The sequence below is a fragment of the Galeopterus variegatus genome, unplaced genomic scaffold (assembly GCF_000696425.1).
Source record: "Galeopterus variegatus unplaced genomic scaffold, G_variegatus-3.0.2 Scaffold2281, whole genome shotgun sequence".
Lineage (NCBI taxonomy): Eukaryota > Metazoa > Chordata > Mammalia > Dermoptera > Cynocephalidae > Galeopterus > Galeopterus variegatus.
Window position 1 is genome coordinate 130,847 of NW_007728392.1, and position 21,669 is coordinate 152,515.

Below are 21,669 nucleotides of genomic sequence, written 5' to 3' on the forward strand. Positions count from 1 at the left end.
GGAGACCCCGGACCAGCCGGCGGCAAGCCGGCGGCAACCTCTTATGGGGCTGAGCGGGATGATGAGTGTTGCAGGCCCGATCCCGATCCCCTCTGCGCTTCGGCCCCGGGGACAAAGAAAGAACACCGAGCCAGGAGAGCGGTCAAAGCCGGAACTCTGTTTATTGCAAGGGTGTTGGAGCTTATATAGAGGGAGAAAGCGGAAGTAGATAGAGAGAGCGGGAAGGGACGGCTGCCCAATCAGGGGAGGCCACGAGTTGGGGGGGTGGGTGATGGCAGAGCGGGAAAAAGTTGCTTAGTCACTGGGCCCCGGAAGAGAGAGCAATTGACTACGTGCATATCAGCGCTACTGAAATGGCGGCAGTGAACTTGTATTTGCAAAACGGCCGCCGCTTGGTTTATATTAGAAAATAGGAACTACACACAGGCAGACGCCTTATGATGTGCTTGCACCGGAATGTGGCCCAACACTGCCTAATTTTTTTCTATTTATTATTGAAAGTGGAATATTTAAATATCTAACTATTATTGTTGAGTCATCTATTTCTCCCTTCATTTATGTCAGTCTTTGCTCTCTGTCTTTTGGTGCACTATAATTAGGTCATATATATTTATAATTATTGTATAGTCCTGATTGTTTGACACTTTTACCATTATAAAATATCTGTCTTTATCTATAGGCATTTTTCTTGTTTTAAGTTCCACCATGTCTATATTAGTATAGCCACTCAAGCATTCTTGTGGTTGTATGCATGATACATATTTTTTCACCTTTTTAATTTCAATTTATTTGTATCTTTGAATATAAAGTGTGTCTCTCTCCTATGGATAGAATATTGTTGAAGCTAGGGATTTTTCTGAACAGCTTTATTAAGGTATAATTTATTTGTACTCAAAGAACCACACATTTTAAAGTGAACAACTTGATGAGTTTGGACATATGCAAACAGCCATGATACCACCACCAGTCAAAATAATGCAGTTATTCAACACCTTCTAAAGTTTACTTGTGTTCCTTTGTTTATTGTTATTACTTTTGTTGCTTATTTGTTTTGCTGTTGTGGTAAGAACATTTAACATGATGTCTATCCTCTTAACGAATTTTGAAGTGCACAATATCTATTGTTAATGATAGGCACTATGTTGTACAGCAGATGTCTGGAAGTTACTCAGTAAGCATAACTAAAACTTTATAACATTGAATATCAGCTCCCCATTTCCCCAAATGCTCAGCCCCTAGCAACCACTGTGGTATTCTCTGTTTTGCAACCACTATGGTATTCTCTACTTTTATGAGTTTGACTATTACAGACACCTTGTATAAGTGAAATCATGCAGTACTTGTCATTCTGTGACTGGCTTATTTTACTTATAATGTCCTTCAAGTTCATCCATTTTGTTTTAAATAGCAAGACTTTCTATTTTCTTTCAAGTCTGAATAATATTCCATTGTATGCATATACCACAATAATTCCCGCATTATGATTGACTTGTTTAATTTATTCACATTTTGGTTATTATTGACAGAGTTGGATTTAATTTAACCAATTTCTATTTTGTTTTCTATACATTTAATGTCTTTTGTTTCATTACTCGATCCTGCCATGACTTTTGTCTTTTACATTAGTGAATATTTTCTAATGCACCATTTTATTTTCTTTCATGAAGTATTCAAAATATTTTTGGAGTTTCTTCCTCAGTGAATTTGCTAAAGATTACCATAGACATTGTAACTTATCATAATCAGCTTCAGATACATATATCAAATTAATTCCAGTGAGATTCACAAAGTGTTACTCTTATATAATTCATCTCCTTTTCCATCTTTTTGGTATTATTGTCAAACATATTATATCTGTCACAAACACAACAGTACATTGCTATAATTATTATTTTATGTAATTTGTATTTTAAGAAAGCAAAAAGAAGAAAGGAAAGTGTATTAGTTTTTTAAATTTATTTTTAAAATTTATTTATTAATATTATTATTAACATAATAATAGGGGGTAGGGGGAGAAGGAAAGAGGGAGGGAAATAGAGTGAGAGGAGGAAAAAGGAGGGAGAGAATGGTCAAGGCCCATGGCACCCCCTGCATTCCAGCAGAGGAGACCAGGGGGCTTCCAGTGGTGACTCGGTTGTTTCAGGGCTGGATGCAAATATCAGGGGGGAGTGGCCAAAGTCCTTGCCCCCCACTGCTTCAGCTTGGGAGCTCGGGGCAATTCCTATGGTGGCTCACTGGTCATCACTGAGCTGGCTGGAGGTGTTGGGAGGGTGTGGCTGAGGCCCTTGTCCCCCTATCACCCTGGCTCAGGAGCCTGGGGTGCTTCCTGTGGTGGCTTGGTTGTGGATATTGGGGGGGCATGACTGAGGCCTTCGACCTCCCACACTCTGGCTCAGTAGCCTGGGGTGTCTCTGATGTGTGGGTATTTTGTTTTTTCTTTCAGTTCCGTGATGGATTATTCACTATTCCCACCACTTAAACTCTGCACTGGAACTAATTTGCTATCCTCTGGTTACTTCTAAAATGGGGGAACATCCTAAGGGAACCAGCACTTGAGCCCTGTGGTTGAGCTAAATTGATGCTTTCCTGCTGATTCCCTGGGGAAGGCTTTTTGTGAAGCTCAGGTTTTAATTGTTGACCTTGTAGGCACTTCCAGGTTTTCTGAGGTCCGGTACACTTGGGTTATATGGAAACTCTGGTCTGGGCCTGAGTCTTTTCAGCAAACTATACCTCCTTCATTTCTATATTCCTGACCAGTCTCTACTGAGGGGGCCTGTGCTGACTAGAGGGAAGATCAGCTGTTCATGCTGTGCCCAATGTTCCCCCAGTATCCCATCTCCCCCACTGCCCACACACCAAACACTTCCCATACTATGGGCCATGTGCAGGTACTTTGTGATGACTCATCAGCTTCTGAGTGGCTCCTTTTTCAGTTGTCTGTAGCTCCTTGCTCCTGTGTGGGTCCACAGGAACCGTCTTAGTGGTATTGGTGGTCTGGGGGCCACCAACGCCCTCTTCTCCCCTACTGCTCTAAGCAACTTCACCGAAGGGCACAGCTGCAGCTTTTGCCATCTCTTTCTTCATGTTCTTCATGTGCTCAGCAGCTCCAGCTTGGAAGCAGCTGGGGTTCAAAATGGTGGAAGCGGTCCTTTCTTTTTCTCATCATGGCTTCTCCTACCTTCATGCACTCCATAGGTCTCTCCTCCTCTTCCCTTGAGCTCTAGTGGCCCCAGCTTGGCAGTTGTTGCTTTTAATAGTTGTAAATTAGTTGATTTGCAGGAGAAAGTGATGCTGGGGACTGTCTATTCTGCCATCTTGACTGGAAGCAAAAATTTATAAGTTTGCTAGGGATGCCATAGCAAAATACCACAGACCAGGTGGCTTAAACCATAGAAATTTATATTCTCGCAGTTCTGGAGGCTAGAAGCTCAGGATCAAGGGGTTTTCAGGTCTGGTTTCCTCTGAGGCTTCTCTCCTTGACTCTCAAATGGCTTTCTTCTTGCCGTGTCCTCACATGGTCTTTTCTTCTCTGTGTGTGTATCCTCAGTGTCTCTTTGTGTGTCCAAACTTTCTTTTCTTGTAAGGACACTAGTTGGATTGGATAAGGACTCATTCTGAGGGCCTCATTTTAACTTATTTATTTTAAGGCTCAATCTCTAAGTATAGTTAAATTCTGAGATCCTGGGTATTAGGACCTCAACGTGTGAAGTTTGGGCAAGTTACAATTACTGTAACAAACAGCACGTAGACATTTATAGTTTTTGTTATATTAGTCTTCCGATTTATAATTTTTAATTTCTGTCTGTTTCTGTAGATTCATATTCCTATCTGAAATATTTTTTTCTATGTCCTGATCCAGTTTTGCTGTCACCCACCTAATGTTTTGAACATTTTTTCCTCTTCCTTTCTTTCTCTCCTCACCTTCAGATAATTTATTACCCACATGTTCTTGCACTTAATGGTGTACCTACCATATATGTGTTAGAGTCTGTTTATTTTACTTCATTTTTCATCTCTGTTCTTCAGATTGCATAATCCATCCAACTTTAAGTTTGCTACTTCTTTTTTCATAAAGTTCAAATCACTGTTGAGCCTTCTAGTGAATTTTTTATATCCACTATGGCATTTTCCAACACCAGAATTTCCATTTTGTTCTTTTTTATAATTTCAATTTTTCTGTTGATATTCTCCTTTTGATGCTAAGTTGTTATCATACCTTCCTTTACTTTTTAAATTATACTTTCCTTTGGTTCTTTGAAGATATTTGTAGTGGCTAGTTTGAATTTGTTATCTGTTAATTCTGAAACCAAGGTCATTCTAACAGGTAGTTTCTGTTGCTTGCTTCTTTTCTTCATTTGCATGTTTCATATTTATTATAAAGAAGACTGGACATTTTAGAAAATATATTATATCAACTCTGCATACTATTTCCATCTCTCCAAGGCTTGTTAATGTTATTTGCTCTTCTACTTTTTGACTGACTGGCTGAGTTATTTTAGTGATGTCTGTCTCCCCACCTAAAATTGCACCCACAGTGCAAAGCCTCTGATGTTGCTTGTCAAAGACCATAGCCTTGGATATGCCCACAGTCACCCTGGGATGACAGTGGTTTTGAGTTGTTTTAGCAGGGCTCCCTTTGACTATCTCCTGGACCAAACCCAGATATTAAATTCCATTAATTCCAATACCCTATGGGGGCTGGGGCATAAATTGTTCTTCAGACTAATCCAATCAAATTCAGGCTTCTTTGAAATAACAGTTATCTAAGTCAGTGTTTGAGATTTGTTCTGACTCCAAGAAGGCTCCTCCTAGCAGTTTCTTTCCTGTGTTTTTTCTACCAAACTAGCCAGCCTGCAGTCTCACTTGTATCTTCGTTGAACCTACCAATCTCCTCTCAATTGCCATTCTACATAACCTGAACTATTTTTAAGAGCATGCTTTGGCTCTAATTTTGCTACACGTTTTTGAAGATGAAATAAGTTCTTTTGGGAAGAGATTAGGAGCTAACGATTTTAAGGCCTGCTTCTCTATCCAGGCAAAATATATGATCGATGGTTCTGGGCCTGAGGGTAGGAACAATCATGAACTTTTCTTTGAGGAAACCTTCCCATTTCAGTTGCTGAGTGCTGGGTGGGAGGGGGAAAATAATATCAGGATTTCTTGGCTTGTTTCTGCCAGAATAAAACTACCACCTTACAAGCTGGAGCAAGAGCAATTGGGGCCCTGGTATTCTCAGCAATGCCACACCCATGGTAGGGCCTCTGTCTCATGAGTGAGTGTTGGGTAGAAGAAGGTAGCCCCTCAGCTCCTCTCAGCTGCACTTGCCCAAAACCTAGCCTCAGCAAAATATACTTGGGAGTAAAATGAGAAATGCTAATATCCTACCCCTCCCAAAAGGATAGCTCTCAAAATGGGAGTCAGGGGAGGAGGGAACCCTGTGTTCTTGGCAGTAGCAGTCTGAAGTAAAATTTCTGTTTTGCTGAGCTGGGAAGGCAGAGAAACGAAGAGTTCTTGGTTCAAATACCACAGACTACAGGTTTTATTACTGTATTTTAGTAGATTTTGTCAAATAGATTTTTTTTTCATTTGCCGTATGCCCTTAGAACCATTCCCAGGAGTTTAAATAGTTGTTTTTTAATCATTTTCACCCATTTCCCTGGGATATGAGTCCATGGAGCTCTCACGATGTCATGCTGTAACAATGTTTGTCTTAAATTCTATTTTTTCTCTTATTAGTATAGCCACTCCAGCTCTCTTTTCATTACTATTTGTATGGTATGCCTTTTTAAATCTTATACTCCCAATCTGTTTGTGTCTTAGAATCCAATGTCTGTCTCTTTTATTCATTTTGTCAATCACTGACTTTTGATTGGAGTGTTTAATACATTTATATTTAATGTACTCTCTGACATATTGGGATTTATGCATACTACTTTTAAATTTATTTTCTATATGTGTTATGTCTTTATTTATTTCTCCATTACTGCCTGATTTTTTTAAATAGTTATTTTTAGTATACCATTTTAATTTCTTTTTGTTTCTATTACTTTATGTTTTCCTAATTATTTTTAATAGTTTCCCTGAAGATTACAATTAGCATCCTAATTTAAAACAGTGGTGCTCATGTTAAGACCAACTTAACTTTAATATAATTTAAAAACTTTGCTGCAACATATCTCCACTTTTTCTAACCCCTTTTTATTGTTCCAAATTATATCTTTATGAATTATAAGCCCTTAAACATTTTATATTTATTGTCTTGCCTTAGTTTCTTTTAAATGACAAAGAAGAATGAAAAGAGTTGCAAAGAGAATACATTTATAGCTTGTTTGTTTGTTTTATGTATTTAGCCACATAGTTACTTTTGCTGGTGCCTTTTATTTCTTCATGTGGTTTTTAGTTAACTTCTAGTGTCTTTATTTTAGCTAAAGGAATTTCTTTAATATTTTTTGTGCATCGGTTATGTTAGCAATGAACTCCTTCAGTTTTTATTGGGGAATTTCTTAATTTTTCCTTCATTTTTGAAAGAAAAGTTTTGCTGTATACATTATTCTTCAACAACACTCTTTTTCTTCCCACACACTGAATATATTATCCCATTGCTATCTGTCCTCCAGTGTTTCAGATGGGAAGTCAGTTGTTTATCTTATTGAGGATCCATTATTGCTGTTGAGTCAATTTTGTCTTGCTGCTTACAAGATTGTCTATATATTGAACTTTCAACAGTTTAACTATAATTTTCTGTATGGATCACCTTGAATATATCCTGCAAAGAGTTCTTTGTGCTTCTTGGATGTGTAAATTAATGTTATTCATTAAATTTTTAAAGTTTATATATTTAATTTCTTTAAATACTCCTCCTACCTTTTTTCTCACTCTGCTTTGGATTGAATTGTGTTCCCTAAATTCCATGTATTAGAAACTTAATCCCCCCTCTGACAGTGTTAAGAGGATGGGAAATCCTATGATGGTAACTAAAAGGCAGGGCACTGAAGGGGTGATTGTATTATGAGGATCAAGCCCTAGTAAATGGATTAATAAGTTTATAGTTTAGTGGTGGCCATGGAAATGGCTCTGAGGGCTTTAAAAGGGGAAGGAGCAGGGCATTAGCTCTGTGCTCCGCCATCTGCCATGTGAGACCCGTGAGTAACTGTCACCATCAAGGCCTTTACCAGATGTGGTCCATGGACTTTGGACTTCTTCCCAGCCTCCAAAAATGTAAGCAATAAATATTGTTTCTTTATAAATTATCCAGTTTCAGGAGTTGTGTTATAAGCGACAGAAACGGACTAATACACACTTTTTTCTTTTGAAGATCCCCATTAGGTTTATGTTGGTATTCTTGAAATTGTCTCTCAAGTTCCTGAGGCTCTATCAATTTTTCTTCTTTACTTTTTCTGTTTCTCAAAATCAATAATACTAATTGACATATTTTTAAATTCACTGGTTCTTTCTTTTGCCAGCTCAAAACTACCATTGAGCCCCTGTAGTAATTTTTTGTTTCAGATATGGTACTTTTCAAGTTTGGAACTTATAATTGATTCTTTTGTATCATTTCTACTCTTTATTGACATTCTCTATTTGATGACACACTGTCGTATCCCATACACAGGACTGAAGAATTTTGGCATATTGACAAATCCATCAAGCTAGATTAACACGACACATGGGCATCTTGTTCCCCAGATCTTCTTTTTATGTTTTGTCAGGCTTTTGTTTGACCTAACTGCTATAAAAACCTCACAAACAATTGCTGTTGATTATTTTCAACAAAGATGCTGGGAGTAGGTGTTTTTTCTTGTCAGGCCAAATAAAAACAACACCTTGCAAATTGAAGTTTTTCAGGGAGCTTCAAAACAGGTTAAACAGTAACAATATTCAGGTATGGTACTTTTTTGGAAGAGGTCTGATCTAAGAGTAACCCCTCTTGTGGTTTCAAGCTGCAGGTTTTTGCAACTACCTTGGCTGCAAGGCTACTAGTTTGCAAGGATACTGCAGAGCTGTTGGGAGGAGGATGGGAGTTACAACATACAAATTACAATGCAACAGACTCTACTGATCTTACCAAAGTTTGGCAGTTTTTCATGAATGAATACTACTCAGATTGTTGCAAGCTGCTTTTTAATTACCAATGTTCTAAAACAGTTAATTTTGAGAACTTTTACCAGTGTTTCTGTTGCTTAAATAGAGGTTAAATTTATGGTCCTTCTAACACTGCCATTCTCTGCCTTCCCTTTCCTGGTGGTCTGGTTTTACTATTTGAAAAATATTTTTTGTTACAGATTAAATTCTTGCTTCTCAAAGTGTAATTTTTGAATCAGTATCATTGACATCATCTGAGAGCTTGTTAGGAAAACGGAATCTAAGCCCAGTCCAATCCAACTGAGTCACAATCTGCATTAAACAACGTCTCCAGAGGATTTGATTGTACATTAATGTTAGACCAGTATTGTTATAGGTCAACATTGCTTAAAGTTTAATTCATGGACAAGCTATACCAAAAGCATCTGGAGAACTTGTTTTAAATGGAGGTTCCTTCAGGTAGAACCTTGTAAATCTACAATTTGAGCAAACACCATGGATGATGATTATGCACATTCAAGTGTGAGAACCATTGATTTAGAAACTGCAGTCATCAAATAGGATTTTTTTTTTCATTTTAACAGGCAGTTTGTATTCCATTTTTACAATGAATATTTCTACATATTTTAAGGAAAATGTTCATTGTACTTAAGCAGGGACTTTTCAGACAGAAGTGTGTGGAATGCTATTTTACCTCAAAATGGTACACATACAATGCATGAAAAATCTAATATTTATTATCTTGGCTTAGACTTTTTATTTGTGCATCACATTGTATTATCCTTGTGACTGTTTTTTAGCTAGAACAAATTATCACCAAAATAAATTGCTGCAGTGATTCACTTTGGATTTGCAGAAATATAAGGAAACATTGTATTTTTTTGCCTCATAATTTTATGAACTTTGAGAATTTAGTGCATGACTTTAAATTTAAATTACTCTAGAGAGAAATATTTTTTTATGTATTAGCCTAACTATAACTTTATAATAATATTGGTGAATCTTATAGTCTGACACCTGTCTTGCAAAGTTCATAGTTTACATTTTACTACACTTAAATTTGTCTGTTTAAAAATTTTGGTATTTAATATTTGTATAATTCCTTACTACTTTTATATAACAGCATCAGAAAATTTAATTTAAAACAAAGGATAGAATCTGATGTTAGCATTAAAATATTAGTATATATGAAGGTGGTGCATTTTAATTTGTTTATACAGTTGTGTGTGTGTTTGTGTGTTTGTATATGTGTGTGTTTTATCAGGACTAAAACCTATTTGATTACTTTTATTTCTGATCTGTTTTTTATTATAAAGATAGTATTGTGGGATCTCAGTAATAATGGTTACCTAATAAAAAATGTTTCTTTTGACAAATTAAGTTCAGATAATACATTCTTAAAAATATTATACAGATTGTATTCACTTCTGGAGGTATAAGTAGGCATTTCCAACATGACTTTTCATGACATAATTCACCTACCACTAGAGTATCATTTTTGTACTGCCTACAATGTGGGCAACCTAAAGCATGAAGAATGACATACTCATGTTTGTGTTTTCCAGAACTTCATCTCACACCTAATACACCAATACATTGCTATAACTGTTTCTTGAATGAATGAACATTATCCTGTAGGGAGGACTGCATTGCTGTGTGATTTCAGAAGATAGCATAATTATTAATGTGCTGATTAACCAGCTACCCACATCTTATGTCCATTCTAGGAAGAAACATTTCTCTTTTTTAGAAATAAGATTAGAAATTATGATATGTTAACCGTTCTGACTATGCATTAAGAGCAGTATGTGATTTCCTCTTTGTTTCTGCAATATAATTTGGAGGGGTATTAATGTTCTTGATTTCCTTGCTATGTGAATTCAGTGTTGCCTTTCCAATAAAAGAATATAATTTATATATTTCCATTCTAGATCTTTCCCTTCTTTCTAACATACAGGCATATTTCAAAGATGTTGCAGGTTCAGTTCCAGACCCCCACAGTAAAATTAATATAACAGTGGAGTCACACTATTTTTTTTTGGTTTCCCAGTGCATATGAAAGTTATATTTATACTATATTGTAGTCTGTTAGGTGTGCAAATAGATGTCTAAAAACACAATGTACATGCCTTAATTAAAAAAAAATACTTCATTGCTAAAAAGGTTGAGAAATTGGTGCCTATAGACTTGCTTGATTCAGAGTTGCCACAAATCTTCAATTTTTTAAAAAACACAATATCTGTGAAGCACAGTAAAGCAAGGTGCAATAAAATAAGGTATGTCTGTATATGTTTTGAGTTTCAAAGTGAGAACCCATAGTCCTTTTAAACTGTATTTTATTCAGATTCTAATTATATTTTATGAACGATAGGGAAAATAGTTAAAAAAAAAAAAAAGAACGTTTTGTGGTCGTCTGAATTTTGTTGCATTAGAATTGGAAGTAAATTTTTCTTCATTTATTTCAGTGTCATTTTGGTGGAATCGTCAACATTTGTCTCTTTAACATCACAATTAACAGGATCTGGACAATACAGTGAAGATGGGTAAATGTGTATATATTTTATACTCATAAGTATCTGAGGTAAAGTTTTGAGAAATTGATACTCAAAGAAACTTGTTATATAATTACACAATACAAAGGTACTTCAAAAAGTTCATGGAAAAGTTCATATTATCTTCCAATTTTACCATTCTGCTAGCTTTTTGAAGTACTCTCCTATTTATTTATTAAAAATGTTTAATTAGCATTATTCTCACTCATTCAAATATATGTTTAAGTGTTACTAGTTTCATATGCATAAAAATTGAATAAATATGCACTTGATTAAGTACAGTGGATTTTTATTATTTATTGTAGTTATGCCCTATAAAATTCCGCAAACGTTTAATTAGTGAATACTGAACTGTCGCTCTTAGGAGAGATATATATAACCATGTAGATTATAATCATAAGCCCTAAAACAACCCATCATGATAGATTCTATCTTCTTTATTTTACAAAAAGATATGAGGTTCAGGAGTATTAAATGACTTGCCTGAGGCCATCCCACTAACAGGTGCCAGAGAAGGGATTCAAATCCTGTTCACCTGACCTCAGAGCAGGAGTTTTTTGCACTCCACTGCACTGCCCCCTACCATCTCTATCCTCTCCTCATCTCTGTAAAAGAACTGAAATAGGAAGACCCAGGGTACCTTGTTTGACCTCAGCTGAGAATTGGTACAACCAGTGACTAGAAGTTTTTGGTACTCTGCACATGCTTCTGAACACTTTGAAAGCACCAGGAGTATTGATTTGGGGATTATAAATAAATTTTGGTGAGTAGGCAAATTTGCAAATACAGGATTTACAGATAATGAGAATTGACTGTATTTGACTGTATTCCACCTACTTTATGAAGTCTGTATTTACTTTAGAAAGGAACATTGACTTCTGAATAGAGAAGTAGAATTTTTAAAAGTTAGATTGTTTTATATTTCTCATCTTTTTAAAACTATAGAATAGCTATTTAAAGTAAATTGTAGTGTTGCATAATATAGTATAATGTAAAAACAATTTACCAAGTTTAAAGAAAGTCAGGCAGAAAGAAAATAATGTAGGTCTCTATTAATTAAATGCATGCATATATTGTTCATTACTACTATGTTGTTAGATTATTTTACACCTTTGTTCATCTCTGTATAATGCTTGAGAGCATCAGTGTCATGTTTTAGATACAAACACTTATCAGGAGGCAAGCATTGGGCAATTTTGATAATGGGAATTCCCCATGTTAAAGTCATCCAAAACCATTAAAGTGCTTGTATAGATCTTACTAAGATTAAAATAAGTATAGTTTATTTTTCAAAAGTGAATTGTATTTAAGTCAGTACTTTGGGAGATTATAAGTATTTCATCTATTAAAAGATGTTTGATTTCTTTAATAGTTGTTCTGTGAAAAAGTTGTTAAAGAAGAAACCATTTTTGTCTCAACACATTTGTTTTATTGAATGCTAATTTTATGCTTAACTAGGGCATTCACAATCTTACCTTCAGACTTTGCTTTAGTGAACAACAAAACATGAATTACAGTGCATTGAGCTGTAGGGAAACATTATAGATACCATAAGAATAAGAGGATTGTAGGTATTTTATGTTAATGTATTTGTAGATATGAAATGCTAGTATTTCTAAAAAACATGCCAACAAACAGTTCCCCTGGATTTTTATCTTTTCAATCTCTTATTTCTTCTTGATTAAATGGCTGCTTTGTAATTATAGATTTTGGCTGAATGGCCTTGAAATCATTTATTCACATTAATTGTGAAAAATTCATGGTATCACATATTAAACTAAAGTCAGATGTCAAAGCAATGCTGTAGGTTTCTGTGAGCATAAATAACTCAAAATTCAATCAATTTAATGAACAACAAAATTTAATATACTTTCACAATTTGAAATGCAATATAGGAATTTTGTGTCTCAAATTTTAGCATGTTTTCCTTAATATAGTACTCTGGAATGGGTTCAAGTAGATCTAAAGTTCTACAAATATTGGAGCCATAAACTCTAAAGCTACAAGTAAAGACATATTTTTTATGGTATGCTTCCCAAATCAAAAATAAAATGGAATGAACAAGTACAAAAGCATTTTGAATATAATTTTGGCAAGAAAGGAAACTTTGGATTTACTCATCCAAAACAAATACCAACTCTGCGTGAAGTACACCTTAAGTGTGTCTACCATGGTCCCAAACATTATGGATCATTCGTTCTCACATAGTCCCTTCCATTTTATTTATAATACTGCACTTTGTTAGTTCTTTCTGAAGCCTTACTGTGATAAACAAAACAAAACAGCAGCAATAAAAAAAGTTTCTGAGACACTGAATGTTAGGTGAAGGAGGGCATAATCCAACGTAGAATGGTTGGGCTCCAGCAGATTAACTCTCAAAGAATAACTCAGAGCTATTTGGTTAAAATGAGATTTTACTCCTATGTACTTTGGTGAAGATTGTCTCCCAGTTCAAAGGCAAGGGCAATATTTATAAAGGAAAAAGCCACAAAGTTCTCAAGGAAGAGGGTGGGTCAGTTTATACAAATCTTTGGTTTGTCATTGGGGACTGCTGGAACCCAAATGAATAGGTTGAGTTGAGTTAAAATACTCTTAAGATTACCCTAAAGGCTGTTTATCTAACAAGTCTAAAGAGATTTATTACAAGTAGTTACTGTGGCTCCCTTTTCTGGGATTCCGGCTGTTTGCTGTATAACACCTCCAGGCTCCAGATCAAGTAGCTGGCAAGTCTTCTGTTCACTTACTCAAGTATCAGCTAAAATATCTGGAACTCCAACAATCAAATCCACTTTCTAAGCAGCAGAAAGGAAGAAAGATAATGATAAGAGTGTACCCTCTCTCTGTTAGGCAAGCTTCCCAGAAATACCACACAGAACTTCTTCATGTAGCCCACTGGAAAAATTTTATTTTTTATTTGTTTAAATTTATTTATTTATTTTTATTAGCATATTCATTATTATGAATTGTAATTATTCTTTATGCCCCTTACCAGACCAATCACTCCCCAATCCCCCTCTCTCCCTCCCCCCACATCTCTGGTATCCTTAGGTTTGTTCTCTCCTTTTGAAAGTTCAACGTATCATTGTGGTCTTTCCTTCCTTCCTTCCTTCCTTCCTTCCTTCCTTCCTTCCTTCCTTCCTTCCTTCCTTCCTTCCTTCCTGCTTGCTTTCTTGCTTTCTTTCATTTTGTTTCTTAGCACCCACTTATGAGTGAAGACATGTGGTATTTCTCTTTCTCTGTCTGTCTTATTTTGCTTAACATAATTTTCTCCAAGCTCATCCATGTTGCTGAAAATGGCAGAATTTTATTATTTTTTTATGGCTGAGAAGTATTCCATTGAGTATATATACCACATTTTCCTTTTCCAGTCATCCATCAATGGACATTTATGTTGGTTCCATAGTTTGGCTATTGTAATTTGAGCTGCAATGAACATGAAAGTGTAGGTGTCCCTTTAACATGATTATTTCCATTCCTTTTTATATATACCCAATAGTGGGATTGCTGGGTCATACGGTAGTTCTATCTGTAGTTGTTTGAGGAACCTCCATACTGTTTTCTATCATGACTGTACTAATTACAATCTCACCAAAAGTATAGGAACATTTTCTTCTCTCCATGCTGGCAAGGGCCAGCATTTGTTATGCTCTGTCTTTTTTTAATTATAGCCAGGCTAAGTGTTGTGAGGTGCTATCTCATTGTGGTTTTAATCTGCATTTCTCTGATGATTAGAGAGGTTGAGCATTTTTTCATGTACCTATTGGCCATTTGTATGTCTTCCTCTGAAAAATATCTATTGAACTCCCTTGCCCATTTTTAATTAGATTTTTTTTAATTTTGTAATTTTTTCAGTTCCTTATATATTCTGGTTATTAATCCCTTGTTGGATATATAGTGTGCAGATATGTTCTCCCATATCATAGGTTGTCTTTCCACTCTAGTGATTGTTTCCTTAGCTGAACAGAAGCTTTTTAGTTTCATATTAATCCCACTTGTTTATTTTTTCTTTTGTTGCTTGTGCTTTTGAGGTCTTCTTCGTAAAGTTTTTACCCAGTCCTGGAGTGTTTCCCCTATGCTTTCTATTAGCAATTCTGTAATTTCATGTCTTGTATTTAAGTCTTTAATCAATTTTTGAGTTGGTTTTGCAATATGATGAGAGGTACAGGTCCAGTTTCATTTCTTCTACATATGGATGTCCAATTTTCCCAGCACTGTTTATTGAAGAGGCAGTCTTTTCCCCAAGATATCTTCTTGTTGCCTTTGTTAAAGATCAGTTGGCTTTAAGTATTTTGGTAGATTACCAGGTTTTCTACTCTGTTCCATTGATCTGAGTGTTTGTTTTGATGGCAGTACCATGCAGTTTTTTACAATAGCTTTGTAATATAATTTGAAGTCTGACAATATTATGTCTCAGGCTTTATTATTTTTTTCCCTAGGATTGCTTTGTCTATTTGGGGTCTTTTGTTGTTACATGTGAATATTAGGATTGTTTTTTTTCTATTTCTGTGAAAAATGTCATTAGTTTTGTGATGGGGATTGCACTGAATCTGTAGATTGCTTTGGATAGTATGGATATTTTCACAATGTTAATTCTTTCCATTGAAGAGCATGGTATGTCTTTCCACCTTTTGTGGGGCCTCTTTAATTTCTTTCGTTAGGTTTTTGTAGTTTTCATTGTAGAGATCTTTCCCCTCCTTGGTTAGTTTGATTTCCAGGTGTTTTACTTTCTTGGCAACCATTGTAAATGGGCTTGCTTTCTTGATTTCTTTTTCTGCTAGTTTGTTATTGGAGTATAAAACACTACTGATTTTGGGGAGTTGATTTTGTATCCTGCAACATAACTGGAATTATTAATCAGCTCTGTTAGAGTCTTTAGGTTTTTCTATATATGAGATCATGTCATCTGCAAACAGGGACAGTTTGGCTTCATGTTTTCCAATTCAGATGCCCTTTATTTCTTTGTCTTGCCTTATTGCCCTGGCTAATACATAATACTATGTTAAATATGAATAGTGGCAGTGAGCATCCTTGTCCTGTTCCTGCTCTTAATATCAATACCAGGATAATAGTGGTGATTGGTTTGTCATATATGGTTTTTATTGTGTCAAGATCATTTACTTCTATATCTGATTTGCTGAGAGTCCTTATCATGAAGAAATGTTTAATACTGTTGAATGCTTTTTCTGCATCTATTGAGATAATCATATGTTTTTCATCCTTGGTTTTGTTGATGTGGTGTATCACATTTATTGACTTTCATATATTGAACCATCCTTGCATACCTGGAATGAATCCCTCTTGATCATGGTGTATAATTGATGTGTTGCTTTAATACGATTGCTAGTTTTTTGTTGAGGATTTTTGCTTCATCAAGGATATTGGCCTGTAATTTTCTTTTTTTGTTGTATCTTTCTTTGGTTTTGGTGTCAGAGTGATGCTGGCCTCATAGAATGAGTTTGGGAGAAAGGCTTGTGTTTTAATTTTTTTGGAATAGTTTGAGGAGAATTGATATTAATTCCTCTTTAAAGGTGTGATAAAATTTGGGTGTAAAGCCGTCCAGTCCTAGGCTTTTGTTGTTGTTGTTGTTGTTGGACGATTGCTGATTACTGCTTCAATCTCATTGCAGGTAATTGGTCTGTTCAGGTTTTCTATTTCTTCTGGGTTCTGTCTGGGTACTTTGTGTGTGTCCATTATCTTCCTCTAGGTTTTAATATTTGTTAGTATACATTTGTTTACAATACTCTCTAATGATTCTTTGTATTTCTGTTATATTGGTTGTAATGTCTCCCTTTTCATTTCTAATTTGTGTTATTTGGGTCTTCTATCTTCTTTTGTTTTGGTAACCTAGCTCACGGTTTGTTGATTTTATCTTTTTGAAAAAACAACTTGTTTTTTCTTGATCTTTTGTATTATTTTTTGTGTCTCTGTTTCATTTAGTTCTGCTCTCCAATGCTAAATTTTAATTAGATGACCAAATGTAGCTGGGGAAGACTGAGAAACTTTTCTTCTCCACATACACATCTAAATAAAATTAGGGTTTTGTGAGTGAGGAACAAAGTGCAAATGGTTATATGGGTGCGCAACCAAGTCTTCATTATGAGGAGTTGCAAGAGAGAGCTTTGTCTCCACATGTTACAAAGTAATCTAATATTTCATCAACCTGTCTTTATCAGCATAATGAGGCCTTTTAATAAAATAATAGTAATGGTATACACCAAATTTTTCTTAAAATTCTCTTTAATGTTTGTCTTGAACAAATTTTTAGAAACAAAATTTAAGAACTGGCATTTTAAATTATGAGCAGAATGAACGTCTGCTTTAGTACCTCTATGATTAATTTTCTTATGCAGTCTACCATATAATAAGCATTATATTGTCTCAGTAAAACCCTAGTCTGCTCTGTAGGTTTAATCAGCAAGGTAAAATGGGAGAAGAAAAGGTTTTTAAAAAATCCCCCAAACTAAAACTAACTGGACTTTCTAGAGGATTTTTCTTACAAATGTTCTTGTTTTCCTCTTTTTAGTCAGATGGTAATATTGCACCTCTCCACTAATGTTGAAGTTATACATTAATATATAATTTATTTGGCCAATGGCATGTGTGGAGAAATGCTGTATTTCTGAATGATAGTTTTAAGAACCAGTGAGGAAATTTCTATGTTCCCTTCTCCTGCCACAATTACTATAGTGACACATATAGAAGTGTAGCCTTGTTCATCCAGAATCTCTGAGTGCACTCCCCACCGAGGATGGATATGAAGAGTAAGCAAAAAATAAGCTATTGCACTAATCCACAGATACATGGGGTAGTTTGTTACTGCAGCACAACCTAGTTTTACTAATTAATATGATTCCTCAGATTTACTTCAGCTAGTATTTCCCCAAATAATAAAATTTCCTCTCTTTATGTGAGTGGGAAAGTGATGAAATTATCTTTCAGCTGGCATTTAAAAAATGATAGAATGGCCTATTTAAAAAAAAAATTGCCTCTATCTCTAAGCTGTTCTTTGTAAGCAACCAGATGCATATAAAAAACACCTTTGAAACTACATGGATGATAAAACTTTATATTCATCACACGTTTTACTTTGTGGTAACATGATTGATAAGCATAACAAGAGCAATTAAGAAGTTCTTACTCTAATTAAATGGAAAGGAATTATCAATGCAAGGATCATCACAGGAAACTGATTTTAGCCACATTTTGAAACTGATCAATTGAACAGCTGTGCTTAGAAATGAGCATTTTGTCAGTTACCTTAAAGTGATTGACTTGCAGCTGTTTTCTAACAATATTGAGTTATTTACTCATCCAATAATATTATTAAGAGGCACCTTAAGCACTGTTCTTAGAAATGGAAAATATGGGATAAAAAGTCACATATCCAGCCCTTAAGGAGCCAACAATGAAGTAGAGAAGAAAACAAAAATCTCGGGCCGGCCCAGTGGTGCACTCGGTAGAGTGCCGCGCTTTGGGAGCGCGGTAGCGCTCCCGCCGAAGGTTTGGATCCCATATAGAGACCGGTACGCTCACCGGTTGAGCGCGGTGCAGGTGTGACACTGAGGGTTGCGATCCCATTACCGGTCATGAAAAAAGACAAAAAAAAGGAAAAAAAAAAATCTCCACCAAGAGGCAGTTTTACAGGGCAGAAAGTACTCACTATTATACGTTATGGAAGAAAAAATACTCTGTGATCTTAGTGCTTATTAAAATCACTATCTAGATATTACAAAGAACTTCATGGAAGAATATAAGACATTTAAGTAGAATTATGAGGTACTAAGTCTTTTTTTCCCACATATGTACTGTACTCTATTGATTTCCCTTATCACATACAAATTGAGATCTGAAGTATGCCTAAGACCTTAATGGCTGCAGTCTTTCCTGCAAACCTAAGGAGTATGGGAAGAGGGAATTGAAGAAACAATGGGTAAGAGCAGGAAAGAAGAAATATAAGAAATAGATTCATACATATGCACTATAGGGTCAGCATAGGAGTATATGAATTTAGTTTGAAAAGTGTTGAAGTGTTCATCATTCTGATTTGTAATTATTTTTCACAGACTTACATTTCATCACAGATTCTGTGCTCCATGAGCTTGGAGTTTTCGTCATTTATCCCTGTGTTCCAAAATAGTTTAGCTCAGAGTAGCCATCCAAATGCAAGAAGACCCTGGCAGCCATATTTTCCTGGGTCAATTTTCTTGCTAAAAGCCCAACAAAGCTGGATTCTTAAGAGCCATGATTTTAAAATATTTCTGTCTACTACACTGAATGATTAGTAACAATTAGAATTAGGCAAATGTCTTAGTCTGTTAGGGCTGTTATAACAAAAATACCATAGTCCATGTGGCTTAAACAGCAAACACTTATATCTCACAGTTCTGGAGGTTGGAGAGTCTAAGATCAAGGCACTAGCAGATTTGGTGCCTGGTGATGGCCTGCTTCTTGGTTCATAGGCAGAAGTCTTCTTGTTGTGTCCTAACATGGAAGAAAAGATGGAGAGAACTCTCTAGGGCATCTTTTATAAGGGCATTAATCCTATCCATGAGGGCTCCACCCTTGTGAACTAATTATCTCCCAAAGGTCCCACCCCTAGTATCATCACATTGGGGATTAGGTTTCAACAAATGAATTGGCAGGGGTAGGCAGAGCACAAACATTCAGTCCATAGCAGAAAGTCTTTAAGGAAAACAGAGAGAATGGAAGGGCATATATATATATAATCTTCCATGATTCTGTTGCTCTAGATTAGGATTTCTTAACTTTTTAAAATGTTATCAGGCTTTTTGGCAATCTCATGAAGCCTATCGTACTTTGAAGAATAGTATTTCTAAATATATAAAATAAGATGCAAGAGTTAAAGAATATCTCAGTCTGCTAGAGCTGCCATAACAAAATACCACAGACTGGAAAGCTTAAAAAACAGAAATTTATTTCTCACAGTTTTGGAGCCTGGGGAGTTCACCATCAGGGTGCCACCAGGTAGGTTTCATTCTTTTCTTGGCTTGTAGGTGGCTGCCATCTCACTGTGTGGTCACATGACCTGTTCTTCATGTGAGCATGGGGGGTGAGAGAGAGAAAGCTCCCTCTTCTAATGAGTACACTAGTCTTATAGGATCAGGGCCACATCCTTATGACCTCATTTAATCTTAATTACCTCCTTATAGACCTTATCTCCAAATGCAGTCTTATTATGGGTCAGGAGTTCAATGTATGAATTTGGGGGAAAACAATTCAGTCCATGGAACAGAAGAAACTAATATTTCAATAAATTATCAGAATATTTTAAATGAGTAATATAGTAATATGTACTTCTTCATTAACACAATGCATAATAAAATTAATGGTGGAGCTAACACCTACCATACTTTAAAAGTATGGATGAACATAAATAGTATCTGAAGATATGTGCAGGAACTTAAGTATGATATAAACATGTCTGTAATTATTTGGTGACCAAGTCATAGCAACAGCTAATACTATTGTGGTTTGATTTAAGTTACTATTAAAAGTTAATAGAAGTCAAGATAGAATTTTTCCCCATTCTAATTCACAGATGCGCTGTCCTTGGATGTCAGGTTAGAGTCCCTTACTTTAGATTCTTCTCAACTGCCCAAGGGCCAAAGTGGTACAAAAAGCAGCAAGGATCCCATTTTTAATGCCTCCATATGGCTACTAGGTCTTTTTCTGAGGAAGTCCTGGATGTATGGAGGACAGAATGAATAAACTTGATACTCTTATATTCCTTTCCATGATGCATCAAAAACTATACTAGAGCCAGATATTCTGCTATTTGGTTTAGATACAGCCCAAAATGCCTGCCCTGGAGGAACTTCCCAAGGGCTTATGATAAAGCTATTCCCAACCCTGTTGGTAAAGGCTTGAGTAAGAAGACTGATTTATACATTCCCTGAAGGGAGCCAAACCAATGCCATGTTGAACATTTTAGTGTGAAAAAGGCTGCTCACTACTGCTGCAGAGAGAAACAAAATATCACTTCTTTATACTTCAAAAGAAGGTTCTCCTCCCTGACTCTGGCCCACTGCTGGATTAGCAAGAAATATTACAGTGCTTGATCTATAGTGTTTTAGATAATTTTAGCTTTGTGTGATAATATTTATTCCCTAAGACCAAGGATTTAAACATATTCCCTCTGCCATAGCTTCAACAATAAACAATGAGCATCTAGGAAGAAGTAAGCACGGACTGAGGTGCAGGGAGTAACAAAAAAGTAAATGAGTTGTTTCCCTTTTTGCTTTTGGCACATGAAAGATACTGGTTTTGTTAAAAAGTGGGGTTCATCACTGTATATGTAGATTCAGGAAAATTAATGAGGTAAAACATAATTTCCCCAAGCCAAATTATTTTCTGATGTTGTTAGTAATCATGATAACCATTGGTTTCATAAACAAATCAATACAAATTCTTAGGTCTACAAAGTTTTCTTTTTGACTTGATCACAAACACATAGGTAACTCAATTTTTCTTGGTTTGGAAGTGTTCTTGAGGATGAAGCAACTCTTTAATTTCTTCAAAAGGCACTTTCATTACTTGTTTCGGACAAAATAGGAGAAGAAAAGAAAAAGGATATGAATCCCAAATTGCTCTGCTTTTCTACTCACTATGATAAAACAAATGGTTGATGTACTACAGATTGCAAGTTTTGGACAAAATAAGGCTTGCTGATTATCTGGATTTTAATCAGACATTCTACCCAGAGCTCCATTATCAAAGAGATGGCAGTGAAGCTGTACATTGAGACATAATAAGCATTCTTTGTTATTCTTTTCACTGTGTGTACGTTATCACCCGTAAATGCTAAATGTCCTTCTATTTTGTCAATAGCAGTCTGAAAGTGTCTATCAAATGCTCAAATTGCATAAAATATTAAACGTTCTTTATGTTTAAAAAAAGGTGTTACTAACACTGCTGACTGTAATGCCTGAGAGTAGAATTAAAATACAGAATAATTACTAGAAGTGGCAAATAATCTCATTAAGAGTGTGATGTAAAGAAAAGACAGTGTTAGTTA

General features: G+C 35.5%; 1 protein-coding gene across 1 annotated transcript in view; it reads left to right on the forward strand.

The window, feature by feature from the left end:
• The window catches only part of CHDC2 (calponin homology domain containing 2), a gene marked incomplete at its 5' end in the record, with an annotated part of 166,118 nt that overhangs the window by 129,293 nt on the left and 15,156 nt on the right, over window positions 1-21,669 (forward strand). The gene's annotated exons all lie outside the window — the stretch shown is intronic.